The sequence below is a fragment of the Martes martes genome (assembly GCF_963455335.1).
Source record: "Martes martes genome assembly, chromosome: 12".
NCBI lineage: Eukaryota > Metazoa > Chordata > Mammalia > Carnivora > Mustelidae > Martes > Martes martes.
In genome coordinates this window covers 37,708,539-37,721,276 of record NC_137900.1, presented here as the reverse complement: position 1 = coordinate 37,721,276, position 12,738 = coordinate 37,708,539, and the positions used below count along the sequence as shown (strand labels likewise).

The 12,738-nt window shown below is 36.0% G+C and overlaps 1 long non-coding RNA gene across 2 annotated transcripts in view; it reads right to left on the bottom strand.

Annotated features, from left to right (window-relative positions):
* LOC308353481 overlaps positions 1-5,819 on the bottom strand; it is a 136,959-nt gene extending 131,140 nt beyond the window's left edge. The window contains exon 1 of one of the 2 annotated variants that reach the window (XR_013967784.1): positions 5,678-5,819. This is a non-coding gene — a long non-coding RNA (uncharacterized lncRNA). The remainder of the gene's footprint in view (positions 1-5,677) is intronic. The other variant, XR_013967785.1, reaches the window with a different exon arrangement.
* Positions 5,820-12,738: the final 6,919 nt, after the last annotated feature.

The window sequence follows — 12,738 nt, the reverse complement described above, 5'->3', positions numbered from 1 at the left end:
TATTTTTCCTTAAAATCTTCTTATATCACTTTTACAAGTTTATCTTCCCTAGCCACTTAGTAAACACTAATTGACTGCTTTCATTTGAAACATTATATTGAGATCCCTATCCCCGCTACCCCCAAACCCACCCGTGCTAGCCAAGTTCTCCAAACTTTCTTCTCTTCTCCACCTGATATAAATTTACTATTACTGGGTGTTTATTGGCGATAATCATCTGGAGTTTATATCTTGACTCAAAGAAGGAAGCTCTAATGCTGGAACAATTAAGTTTCCCAGAAGGCTAGTGTAGGTTATACTTTCTTAAGACCTTCAGAACTTCTGTATTTTTGAGATACTTGAGGTCAAGTGGAGTCCCTTCAATTTGATCATGTAAAGAAAGGCTCACCTATTTCAGGCCAGACTAACTCTGAACAAATGACCAAAATCTCCCCCTGAACTTCCAGCTTTCTAAGGCTTCACACTTATATCTGCAGGTACATTTATTGAATGAGGGAAGGAAAACAAACAAACAAACAAAAACAGCTAGATATATGATAAAAGCAAAGAATCTCCAGAAAAATGTTCTGTTAAGTCCATGTCTAAATCATCTTATAGACAAAATTGTATAGCTCTCCATCCTGTATTTTCAGATGTCTTCTTTTACTGTGTCTATTTGAATTGCCTCTATGGGTCTTTCTCTTTCTCGCAAGGCTTCTTATAATGAAAGAACTTGTCTCTGAGATAAGAAGCCTGGGTTGTAGTCCCATATCTGGCAATCAGTGGTTGGAGAAATTTTGCCAAGTCATTCTCATCTCCCTGATCCTCAAGTGTCCCCTTGCAACAAATGAGAAATTTCTATTAGTTCAGTTCTTGAGTTTGGATAAGAAGGGCACAAATGTCTTAGACAAGAACATGGGAACTATCAAACCAAGGGTCCTTTCTTGTACCTACCACAAGAGATTCTAGAAAGTCTCCTTCAACCTCTGAAAATCAGTTATAATGAAGAATTTCCATAAATGTTTTGGAAAATGGAACCTTTGAAAATTGTGTGTGTGTGTGTGTATACACACACACACACACACACACACACACACAATATGCATATATATATATATCTATCTCATACCGAATACATATGTATAATATGCATACGAATACATATATATATACACATTACACACACACACACACACACACACGAGTTATAAACTCCCACCTCCAGAGAAATTCATTTACACACAAAATATTGGAAACATTTTTAACTTAGCACGCTTTTCACAGGAATCTGAACTTCTAGTGGTCTTATTATATATTTGGCTGAGATTGCTGCTATATAAAATAAAACCCATTACTAAAACTGTGGGTCTTATTGTTATTCCACCATTGTGCAGTCTTACTTAGCTAAGAAACATTTTGGAAAAGAAAGGTGAGTTAGACAGCCTTCTAAAATTATACTTATTGACCATAAAAAGGCTTAAATTATTATACTTTTCAATATAATTCTGACCTCTTAATGCTTCCCAAATATAAGCTATTATTACTGATTCTGAAATGTGACATCACTGCAGCCTGAGGCTTAACAGCTTTAGTAAAATGCAGCATCCTCAACTGCTGCTATTTGTCTTTTTTTTTAATAGAAGCCTGCAATGAATTAAATGAAAAACTAACCAGAACAGCAATACAGATTACTAACCATAATAGTCAGCTTCAAATGTGTATCCTGGGGTTTCAGATGATGTCATAAACTACTACTGCAAATTTAATAGTATTGTTGCCTGGAAGCTAGCTATTATAGTATGTTTAATTTCACTAATATGTAAATTACATACTTCAGCCTAGTGTAGTATTGGCTACTGTCACTTTCAGTTCTCATTTTTGCAGCTGTCAGGCATTGTAATCTTTATGGCTTTCTTGTTTATCTAAAAGCCCGATGAAGCTATCATTATATATATATCATTCTTATATGATACACACACACACACACACATATATATGCATTTATATGTACAGACACAAGTACATACATACACACATTGTGTATATTATATATAATTTTATATATAATACATATATTTATATATACATACATATATGCACATATTATATATACACACACGAGTACATATATGCACACATATATGTGTATATATATACCTAAGACAAGATAATATGTATTAGTTTACTTAATACTGTCTTACTTTTTGAATTCTTTCATTACCACTGTTGCCAAAAGCCAAATTATTTTAATTAAGCCATCCAGTCACCCCTCAAATCTTCCATTCTTGACTTATATCTCATATAATTTATATAACCACCATGTGCTCAATATGTAAAACAGAAATATGACTACATATTATCTATAAGTCTCTGGTCAGAAAAAGAAACGTTCCATTCTTTATCTTTCTTCCTTCTCCTTAGAGATCTTCACAACACCTGGAAATCTTAACAAAGTCACTTAACACTTCCAGAATTTTTTCAATCTATAAAATCATCTCCAGGTGTCTTTTCAGTATAACAACATATCGTCCATGTTTTAAGTATTAAATTTCTTGGGGCGCCTGGGTGGCTCAGTGGGGTAAAGCCTCTGCCTTCAGCTCGGGTCGTGATCCCAGGGTCCTGGGATCGAGCTCTGTATTGGGCTCTCTGCTCAGCGGGGAACCTGCTTCCTCCTCTCTCTCTGCCTGCCTCTCTGCCTACTTGTGATCTCTTTCTGTCAAATAAATAAATAAAATCTTAAAAATAAATAAATAAATATTAAATTTCTTATTAGATATTTTATATATCCAAAATGTTATGATAGGGAAAGAGAGAGAGAGAGGAAAAGGAAAGATTAAGGTATTTTAGAGAGTCAAGGCATATGCGAGAGTAAAGAACTTTGTCCTGGGGATGGTAAATAAAACAACTTGGTCCTGAAAGGGAGATGTAGAAAGCCCATTGAATGTAGAAGTCAACAAAAGTTAGACAAAAAGGATTTAGGGATTTATCCAATAAATGGAAAGCAGCTAGGGACTTCTGTAGAGGCAGGGGATGAGGGGGGCAGTGGACCCAAAGATTGTCAATTTTCATATAGAGGAATGACAATGTGATAGTATCATTTCATTCATCTTTGGGATTCTGATAATTAATGAAGGCATTGTCATTTCTTCCATAGTATCTTATAATAGAAAGAACCTAGACTAGGATACACATCATCTGGGTTCCAGTCCCAGATCTGTCAATCATTGGTTGAAACATTTTGGTAAGTCATTTTCATTCTCAAGTGTCCTCTTGAGAAAAATGAGGACTTTTCATTAAGTCAGTGTTTAGAATTGGATTAGAAGATCATCAATTACTTAGGCAGGAGCACTACAATTATCAGAAGGAGAAAATAGAGAAAAATGAGAACAAGAAAGAGCCTGAATTCAGATGTTATTAGAAAAGAAAAGAAGGGTGGAGGTAAAGGAAGTCTAAAGGAAAAATAATAAGGTTTTCATATATTTTCAAAGGCTTCTTCAGTAGCATTTGTTCAGCCCCAGAGGCTGAAAGCTTTCAGTTCTTTCCTCTATGATCTCAAAAGCCAGTGATGTCATTGTCCCTCTTCTTTGTGGTCTTAGGAGCAAGACCCAAGGGAATTGGATTTTAGTCCTGTCTCTGTCACTCATTTCCAGAGCTTCCAGACACACATCGCCTTTCTTCCAGTTTTTTCTCATTGTCAACAATGAAAATGTAATTGAGTGACATTTGGGATTTCTTCCTACTCTAAAGTTCAAGGAAGTTTTGTTTTTGCCTTGGAGTAGTTTGCTACTGGCAAGAAACTTTGAAGGTTTTACAATCAATCCAAAGATTAAAGGAGCCAACCTCCTTAAACGTTACTAAACTATAAAGATTTTTGAAACAGAGGCTTGGATATTTTCTCTGGATCATGGAATCAAAAAAGGGGCTTAAGACCAACAAGGGATGTTTTGGCCATACAAGAAGGGCATTAGCTTTTCTAAAGATCATTAATAGGAAGCTGAATTATTTTTGAGAAACAGTCCACTTTCTGCCCAAAACAATGACTTTCACTTCAGAGTAGATGTGTGTATCTCATTACTGTCCTGTGTAACATTTGTAAATATACATTTGTGAATATTTCAAGGGCATCTTCTATATTCCAGGAATTGTTCTAGGTACTGAGGATATAGTATTGAACAACATGGACAAAATACTAGCTCTTGTGGCATTTTTCTTCTAACGGTGATTAATTGGATTATATTTTAAAATCAACCATCATGTTTTCCCTGTTATAAAACTTTAATTTGGTTGTGGTTTGCAATGTTTTCTAGAATATGTGTCAATAAAGTCCCTTGGGCTAATTATTTTTACCTTCTCTTTATAAACCCATTGGTTTGATCCAATCATCTCTCCTCAGTTGGACTATAAGTAGGAGAAAAGATTGAATATCTTCTGGTCAGCTTAAAGAGCAAAAGGTTGGGAGAAAAAAAAAAAAAGCAAATGGCTTTTAAGAGAAATGATTGATGTAAGCTAAGTTAGTTCATAGGATGATTGGAAATAAATCAGAAATAATGAGATCTAGGGTGCCTGGGTGGCTCAGTGAGTTAGGCCTCTGCCTTTAGCTCAGGTCATGATCTCAGGGTCCTGGGATCGAGCCCCACATCGGGCTCTCTGCTTGGTGGGGAGCCCGCTTCTCCCTCCCTCTCTGCCTGCTTCTCTGTCTACTTGTGATCTCTGTTTGTCAAATAACTAAGTAAAATCTTTAAAAAAAAAAAAAAAAAGGAAATACTGAGATCTAAATTTAAATGAAATCATCATTGTAATCAAACCAAACATCTTTATTCTTCTTTAACACCTAAAAGCAAATTAATGCTCCAGTGGTATTAAACTACAGATGTTCATTGTTTTTCTTCTGGGTCTGTTTGTACACAGCAATGCCTTGTCTATATTTACTTGAGCTTTGTTTATTTGCTTAGTGCAGTTGTGTTAGTTAACTGACTTGTGTATTCTTCTTTATGGAGTCAGAACACTCATCTATATCATAGAAACATCAGAAAGAGATCTTTGTCAGAATTTTACAACATGTTTTTCAGTAATGGATATTGTAGAATAAACATAAAAGCATAGTAAATCAGAAATATTCTAACAACAGCCGTAGAAAGTGCAGAAGTTATATTCTCAGGAATATTTGGTGGCTTTGGAATTTGTAATTGAAGGAATTCAAATCCATGAATTGAATAAATGAGCATAGAGTGGAAGAAATAAGAGTGTGCAGGGCTTTACATGACTGTAAAGGAAGAAAAATAAGCAATGAATTATTTTCAAATATTTGTATGCCTCTTCCACTGAGATTTATCCTGAAAGAAATATGTGCTGATATTTCTCTTGAATCACTTCTAAGTCTTCCAGACGTTAATCATGAATGATAGTGAAACTAACTCAAAGACCTCTTCGTCTTTGGGATTATTTCCTTTCACTATTGAAAGATATGTTATATAAACTGACCCATAATTTATGGCAGAAATGAAAGAGAATCTTCCATTAGGACCATACTTACATGTTAAAGCATACCTCTCTACAAATAATACAATTAATTGTAAACAAAACTGTAATTCTTCCTTAGGTAGCTAACCAAAAAAACAATAAAAAACAGGAATAAAAAGCTTCCCATTAAAATGAATTTATTTCTAAAACCAATCTCAAATGTAGCCCCAAAACATACCTGTAATAAAACTACAAAATCCAGGGACACCTGGGTGGTTCAGCTGATAAAGCGTCTGCCCCCATCTCAAGATGATCCTTGCATGGGGCTTCCTCCTCAACGGGAAGCCTGCTTCTCCCTCTGCCTGCCGCTCTCCCTGCTTGTGTGCTCTCTCTCTCTCTGACAAATAAACAAGTAAATAAAATATTTAAAAAAAGAAAAACTTCATACACACACACACACACACACACACACACATATATACATATATATACACACATATAGATACATACATATATACATATATGTATATACATATATATACATGCATACATACATACACACACACACACACACACATATATATATATATATATATATATATATAAATTAAAAAGCCCAAATAGAAATAGGGAGGGGAAAAATATGCAGACTTTAGCCAAAAAGATTATCTAGTAATTACAGAATTCCTAAAAAAGGACACATATAGTCCCTGAATGGTTGTCCCCCAGAAAGATATGCCCACATTCTAGTCCCTGGAACCTGAGAACGTTACTTGTTTGAGAAAAGGATATTTGCAGATGTAATTAAATCAAAAATTTTTAGATGAAGAAATGATCCTGGACTATTCGGGTGGACTATTTATTGGACTCATCCCAATGACAAATGTCTTCACAAAAGACACAAAGGAGAAGGCAATATGAAAAGAGATGCATGGATCAGTGTGATGTCACCACAAATCAAGGCAGCTGGCAACTACCAGAAGTTAAAAGAGGCACAGAACAGATTGTCCCAATATCTCTTGTAGGGAGTATGATCCTGTTTCTGAACATTGGGTTTTGACTTCTGGCCTCTGGAACTGTGAAAAATAAATTTCTGTTGTTAATAAGGCACCAAGTTTGTGATCATTTGTTATGGCATTCCTGGGAAACAGTTACAGCGTGACTCCCATCAATCACTAAAGATCAACGAGAGTAAGACCATTTTAACAGAAGGAAAGAATACTATCAAAATTACAGTTCCTCATTCAAAAGCATTCAAACTATTATAAGTTATAACTCCAGCAGACTCTAAACCCAAATGAAATTTCAAACATACCATAGTCACTCAAAATGAGGCAGTTTGAAGGGTTTAAGTAAGGAAAGAAAGAAAGGTATATATATATTTTTTTTTTCAAAGCACACTCAAACTCAAACATAATCAAACTCAAAAATGAGATCCAATAAAATAAATAATGCATATGCCAACTTCTGCTAATTTTAATAAGAGTAATTATTGTGTGTTAATTAGTAGAATAACATTTCATCAATAATTTCTAAACTCAATACCAACTATTTAGAACTTAAATGTTAACTAATAAAGATTTCAGTTTTTATCAATTAATAAGTTTATATTGACTGGGTGTAGAATTCATGGGTACTTTAGATCTTTAGAGGAAAATCAGATGCCATGATCCTGGCTTTCTAAAACATTTATTGTGGAAGTATGCACATCTGAATATTAGTATATCTCTGTGTACTTCAAAAATTGACATAAGACGTGTGAGTTCTGGGATGTCACTGCTAGACATTCCCAAATCTCTCTCTGTCTCACTCAGAAAATCTCACAATAGTTCCTTTTTAGAAATTTTATCATTGTTCTATTTATTTCCTGTCCCCAAAATACAATTTTGCTTGCTGGGCATATTATGCTGATATTTTTATTTAATGTCCTTACATTTGTTCTCTAAGTGATTTCAGATTTGTTTATATGATTCACATTCTAAAAGACAGGGTCCCCTGAGAGAAATGTGTCACAATAAAATACCCTGAAATCTAAATTTAGAGGCAGCAAGGACTCTTGTGGTAAAATTAGCTGCCAGGGAAAAGTTTAACTACAAAAATAGAAGGCTAAAAGCATTGCATAGCTTGTGGATGCAATGGGCAGGTTCAACTGATTGCTGTTGGTGCCGGCATTCTGAGGAGAACTTTGTGTTTGACTGGAGAAAAGAAGACAAGGAAAGGTCTCAAGATGGCCCAAGGCATGGTTGAGACTTGCAGCAGTGCCTAGATTTCACTAATATGTCAAAGACATTATATGCAATATTTCTAGAAAAGTTACCTCCCCGACTACTTATTTAAACATTTTACTCAACAATTAAGGTTTTGATCGTTAAAGTGTGTAAAGTACCCCATTGTGCTGTTTGTCCAGGATACAGATCAAGAGAACACACTTCAAAGAACTCTCAGCCTTATATGCCAAAACACAAGAAAAATAAATATAGCAATATCATGTAACAAAGTCTAAAATCTAGAATACGCAAAAGGTACACTATTTGCCCAAAGGAAAATGCATCCAACTAAAGTTCGTTGTAGAAATGGATGTGAGCTGGCTTTTGAAAATCAACAGTAGTTCTCAAAATAAAGAAGGAAGAGAAGGGATTCCTACTTAGTAGGAACAGCGCTTGCAAAGGCAGAAACTGTGAAACTTGCTAGCAAGTAGCTCCCCATGTGTGGGGACGTGCAACTCTTTACAAGGACGGTAGGGAAGATATTGCTAAAAAAGTGGGCAGAAGTTTCAAGGTAAGGGAGTTTTAGATCATGGAAAAACTCGAACTTTATCTTGTGGGTAATAGAGAGTCACTGCAGATCCTTTTACATGCTGCTGGCTTCAGGTGCCAATTCCTCACACACCAATGTTCAGCAGGGCTGCGTGGATTGAAAATAGAATCACAGCCCTGGAATTCATGGCTGACAACACCCAGGCTCAATTGTGACACATTCCTGATATGCCCCTCCATTTTAGCACCCAACTCCATATTTGGCCTGTAGGTTTTCTGATTCTGGATTTCCATTTGTTTTTCTTATCACAAATTATATACAAGATAAAATAGGACATCAGTGGTCTTTGGACATGGCTCAGGAGTAGAGGATATAGATTTCAAATGTAATTCATCTCTTAAACTGAGTCACACTTCCTGACCAGGAAGGCTGAATTTTTTCTGACCCTGCTGAGTTTGCATCCACATGTAATTCAACAATAAAAATCAATGATTTAAATAAATAAGTAAATACATAAGCAAATAGACTTTGCAAGACTGCTTGTAGGGAATGCACAAGGAAAATGCCCACTTGGGGACTTATTTCATTGCCAGCAATGTGTTTGTTGATTTTATTGTTGTTTTTCTTTTTGGTTTTGGTTTTGTTTGTGCTGTTTTGTAGATTTCCATTTCCCCAAAGCCCAGAGGCTCCTGAGTCAATCCAAGAGGCAGGCCTAATTTTCCAACATTGAAATGCAAATCATGTTACCAGTTTAGTGCATATCAGGGAGATTTAAATAAACTCAAGGAAAATGAAAATCATGTCTCCACCTGCTGTTTGAAGAGATGCTGGGTCATGAGTGTTAACCTTCGGTCAGTTGGGGGTATTTGTTCAAATCTGGAGAGCTGCGAAACATGGTTAATGGCAGAGAGTTTGCATTCCTCATCTGACCTAATTATAACAGCTTGTGGTCAACTGCCTGAGTTATACCCTCTGAGAGATTTGCTGGGCTAAATAAGGTTGGACAGGTATTAGTATTGATATGCAAACCATTCATGCAACACCTACACTCCTTCACAGGTGAAGTGCTCTTGCTCTGGGGTCAGCAAGCTCTATTAATACTAGTACATGGAGGGTGAAAACAGCCCTTCAGGAAGAGAAAAATAGGAAGCCACACATGCACATGCTTGTGGCCAATGCCCTAGAGCTTTCTATGATTGTAAGGATGTCAACTCGGCATTGTGACCATGTATTAGAGAATTTGTTTATACAGCTGTTAACAGTGTGCTTGGGAGTTCTGGAAGAAGGCAAGCAGCAAGACAAAATATTGGTCATGATAAGAATGGGGTGCCTGGGTGGCTCAGTCCTTAAGTGTCTTCGGCTCAGGTCATGATTTCAGAGTCCTGGGATTGAGCCCCATATCGAGCCCCATATTAAGCCCTACACTGGGCTCCCTAATCAGTGGGAAGTTTTCTTCTCCCTCTCCCAATCTCCCTAATTGTGTTCCTTTTCTTGCTGTGTCTCTGTCAAATAAGTAAATAAAGTATTTAAAGGGAAAAAAAAAAAAAAAAAAAAGAATGATTTCCCCTAACTGGGTTGTAGTAATTCAAATAGCACCTAATTCAAAGTGAACCCAAAATATCTGGGGGTTTCTTTTTTTTCCTTTTCTTTTCTTTTTTTTTTTTTTGGTAAAGATTTTATTTATTTATTTATTTGACAGATATCACAAATACGTAGAGAGGCAGACAGAGAGAGAGGAAGGGAAGCAGGCTCCCTGTTGAGCAGAGAATGTGGTGCTATATCTCAGGACCCTGGGATCGTGACCTGAGTCAAAGGCAGAAACTTTAACACACTGAACCACCCAGGTGCTCTATTTGGGGGTTTCTTTTGTTTTGTTTTGTTTTTAATATGCATTTCCTCCTACTTTCTTCCTATTTATCTACTTTAAAAAAATTATTTATTTATTTGACAAAGAGAGACACAGCAAGAGAGGGAACATAAGCAGGAGCAGAGGGAGAGAGAGAAGCAGGCTTCCCACGGAGCAGGGGGCTCCAGCCCAGGATCCAGGGATCATAACCTGAGCCGATGGCAGACTCTTAATGACTGAGCCACTCAGGTGCCCCTGTTTTTCTACTTTTATTAAGACAAAACACATTTTAACCCCAAAAGAACTGTAATTACATTACCTGAAACTCTTAAAGTTTAAAAGAATATTTGATCCTTTCTTTTGATGCTCCAGTTCATTCCTTCACCTTAAGAAAGTCTGTGTAAGATATGGTGATCCACTGCCTTCAAACAAAATAGTGAACAAAGAGCTGTTTGAAGGTATCTTTTCTGGGACAAAGACAGTGTCAGGAGTCCACTATGGAGTCTCCCTTTACAGAGAATGAAGAATTGAATCTTTAATGATGGATTCTGACTATCCAAATCAATTTGGAAAATCCAGGAAAGAGAAATAAAGAGAGAGCTAGAAGTAGACAAAGACAGACAAAGAATCTAAGTAAGTTTACAAGGTATCAAAAGCAAACATTACTTACTTGGCCTGGAATATTTAGTTGGTCACCAACATTTGGGAATTGGGAAATTTACCCAGAGATCTCTTGTTTGGGGACTCCTGCTACCTAAAAACACTGAATTTATAGACTGTAGATTTGGAATACAATTGACCAGTTGGTGCTATGTTCTGGATAGCTCTTTGCTGGCTTGGATTTACCTGCATGGTCCCTGCAGGCATTTGAATTTGTGATGTCTGATGGAATGGCACCTTTTTAATTTACAACATCCAAAGGGCACTCTAATCTTTTAAGGAAGATAGGATGGCACATTTCTAGCATACATGCCATGGCTTCTCTTTCCCTTAGCCATGCACATGTATCATGGTGCACAGGACTACTTTATACTGAACTTATATGCAGCCTCAGCTAGCCATTTATAATCAGAAGGGAACGTAAGATGAATCTCCTTGTTATCTTTGTTTTGGAACCAAATTAGAATATCAGTAGCATTGGCCATCAGGTAGCTGTTAACTAAGACATTTCTCCCATCATCCAGGACCTCATTCATCTCTCCATTTGCTCAATACCTTTTTTCAACACATGTATGTAACACCTACTGTGTGGTGCAAGAGCGATAAAGAGAAAAATGAAGACAGATTCCACCCTCAAAAGCTGATTTTAAGAAAACCAAAGATACATAATATAAATGACTATAAAGTAAGGCCAAGAATAGTAAGTGAGATACCAGATTTGCAAATGAAACATAGAGCAGTGGTTCTCACACTTTGACGTACATCAAAACCACTTTAAAAACTTATTAAAATTTAGTTGCCTTCATTGATTGTGATTAAGTAGATCTAGAATACACCTCAGACATTTGTTTTTTCAGTCAATGACGGAAAACCACCATTGGGTGGGATGTAAGTGTTCAGTAAGGGGAGTTCCAGCCGATAAGCAGTGTCACTTCCAAGAAGAGACATGATTTGAGTTGGGTCTTAACACTAGACAGGACTTTGCCATTAGCGTTAGAGCAGGCAATATTCCAGGGAGAAAGATGAGGAACAATATACAGGAAAAACTAGAAATACAATTAGGTTGATCTAATTGTGTTGGTAACAAATATATAAAACTACACAAAGGGATTAAGAAAACACAAAGTCAAGCAAGAAAAATGCAATTTATCTATGTATCTATGTATCTATGCCATATATTTGTTCAGAAAAGTCATGTGTTACGACACTTTCATAATAAACCTCATAAAGTAGCAAGATATTTCGTATTTTTGCAAAGAATATTCTGACGATAGAACCTATAATTGTATGCTTCATTATAGTGAATTAGTTTATTTTAATAAAATTGAACTAGATTTTCATATTAGCAAATGGAATGTCACTTGATTGAATGGAAATGTTTGTAATGATGGTATATAGCAGATAATTCATAGTTATCTGCTGCTTGAGTATTCTAATACATAGTAGTGTTTATTGCACATAATACAGAGATTATAGTTGATGTTCCACAAGTTTTTCTTAACAGTTGATTTTTTGCAACTCTACTAAAACCTCTTTTCAGTGGCTTAAAGGGAAAGATAGACATAATGCACTCTATGTGCTAGAGAATTTAGTCTTGCAAGCTCAGCATACAAAAGGGTCTCAACCTGTCATTCCACATAGCTACATCTGTTCCACTGCAAAATAATGGACAGGTAAATAGGGACATTGCCATGGTAATATACTTTTTTTAAAAAAGTGTGAAATAGAATTGTAAAGAGTGTGAAATAATGAAAAAGGAGATGCATCTTTGGATGATGGTCCCATGTTATTCTGCATTACACCAGTTTTCTTGACAGAGACAGTGACAAATAACAGAAAGAAGTAATGGCCTGAGTAGTAGAGGAAGGAAGTATTTCCCGGTTATTTAAATTTCATACCTGTTACTGTTCTTGAAACTTAAGAGAGATAATAAGTAGCAAAAGTAGTTACAGGAAAAACAAAGCTCACTTAGGTACATACTCAATGGCATTTATTGCACGAGTTGTACTGCTTGGCAAATTAGACAATTTCAAAAA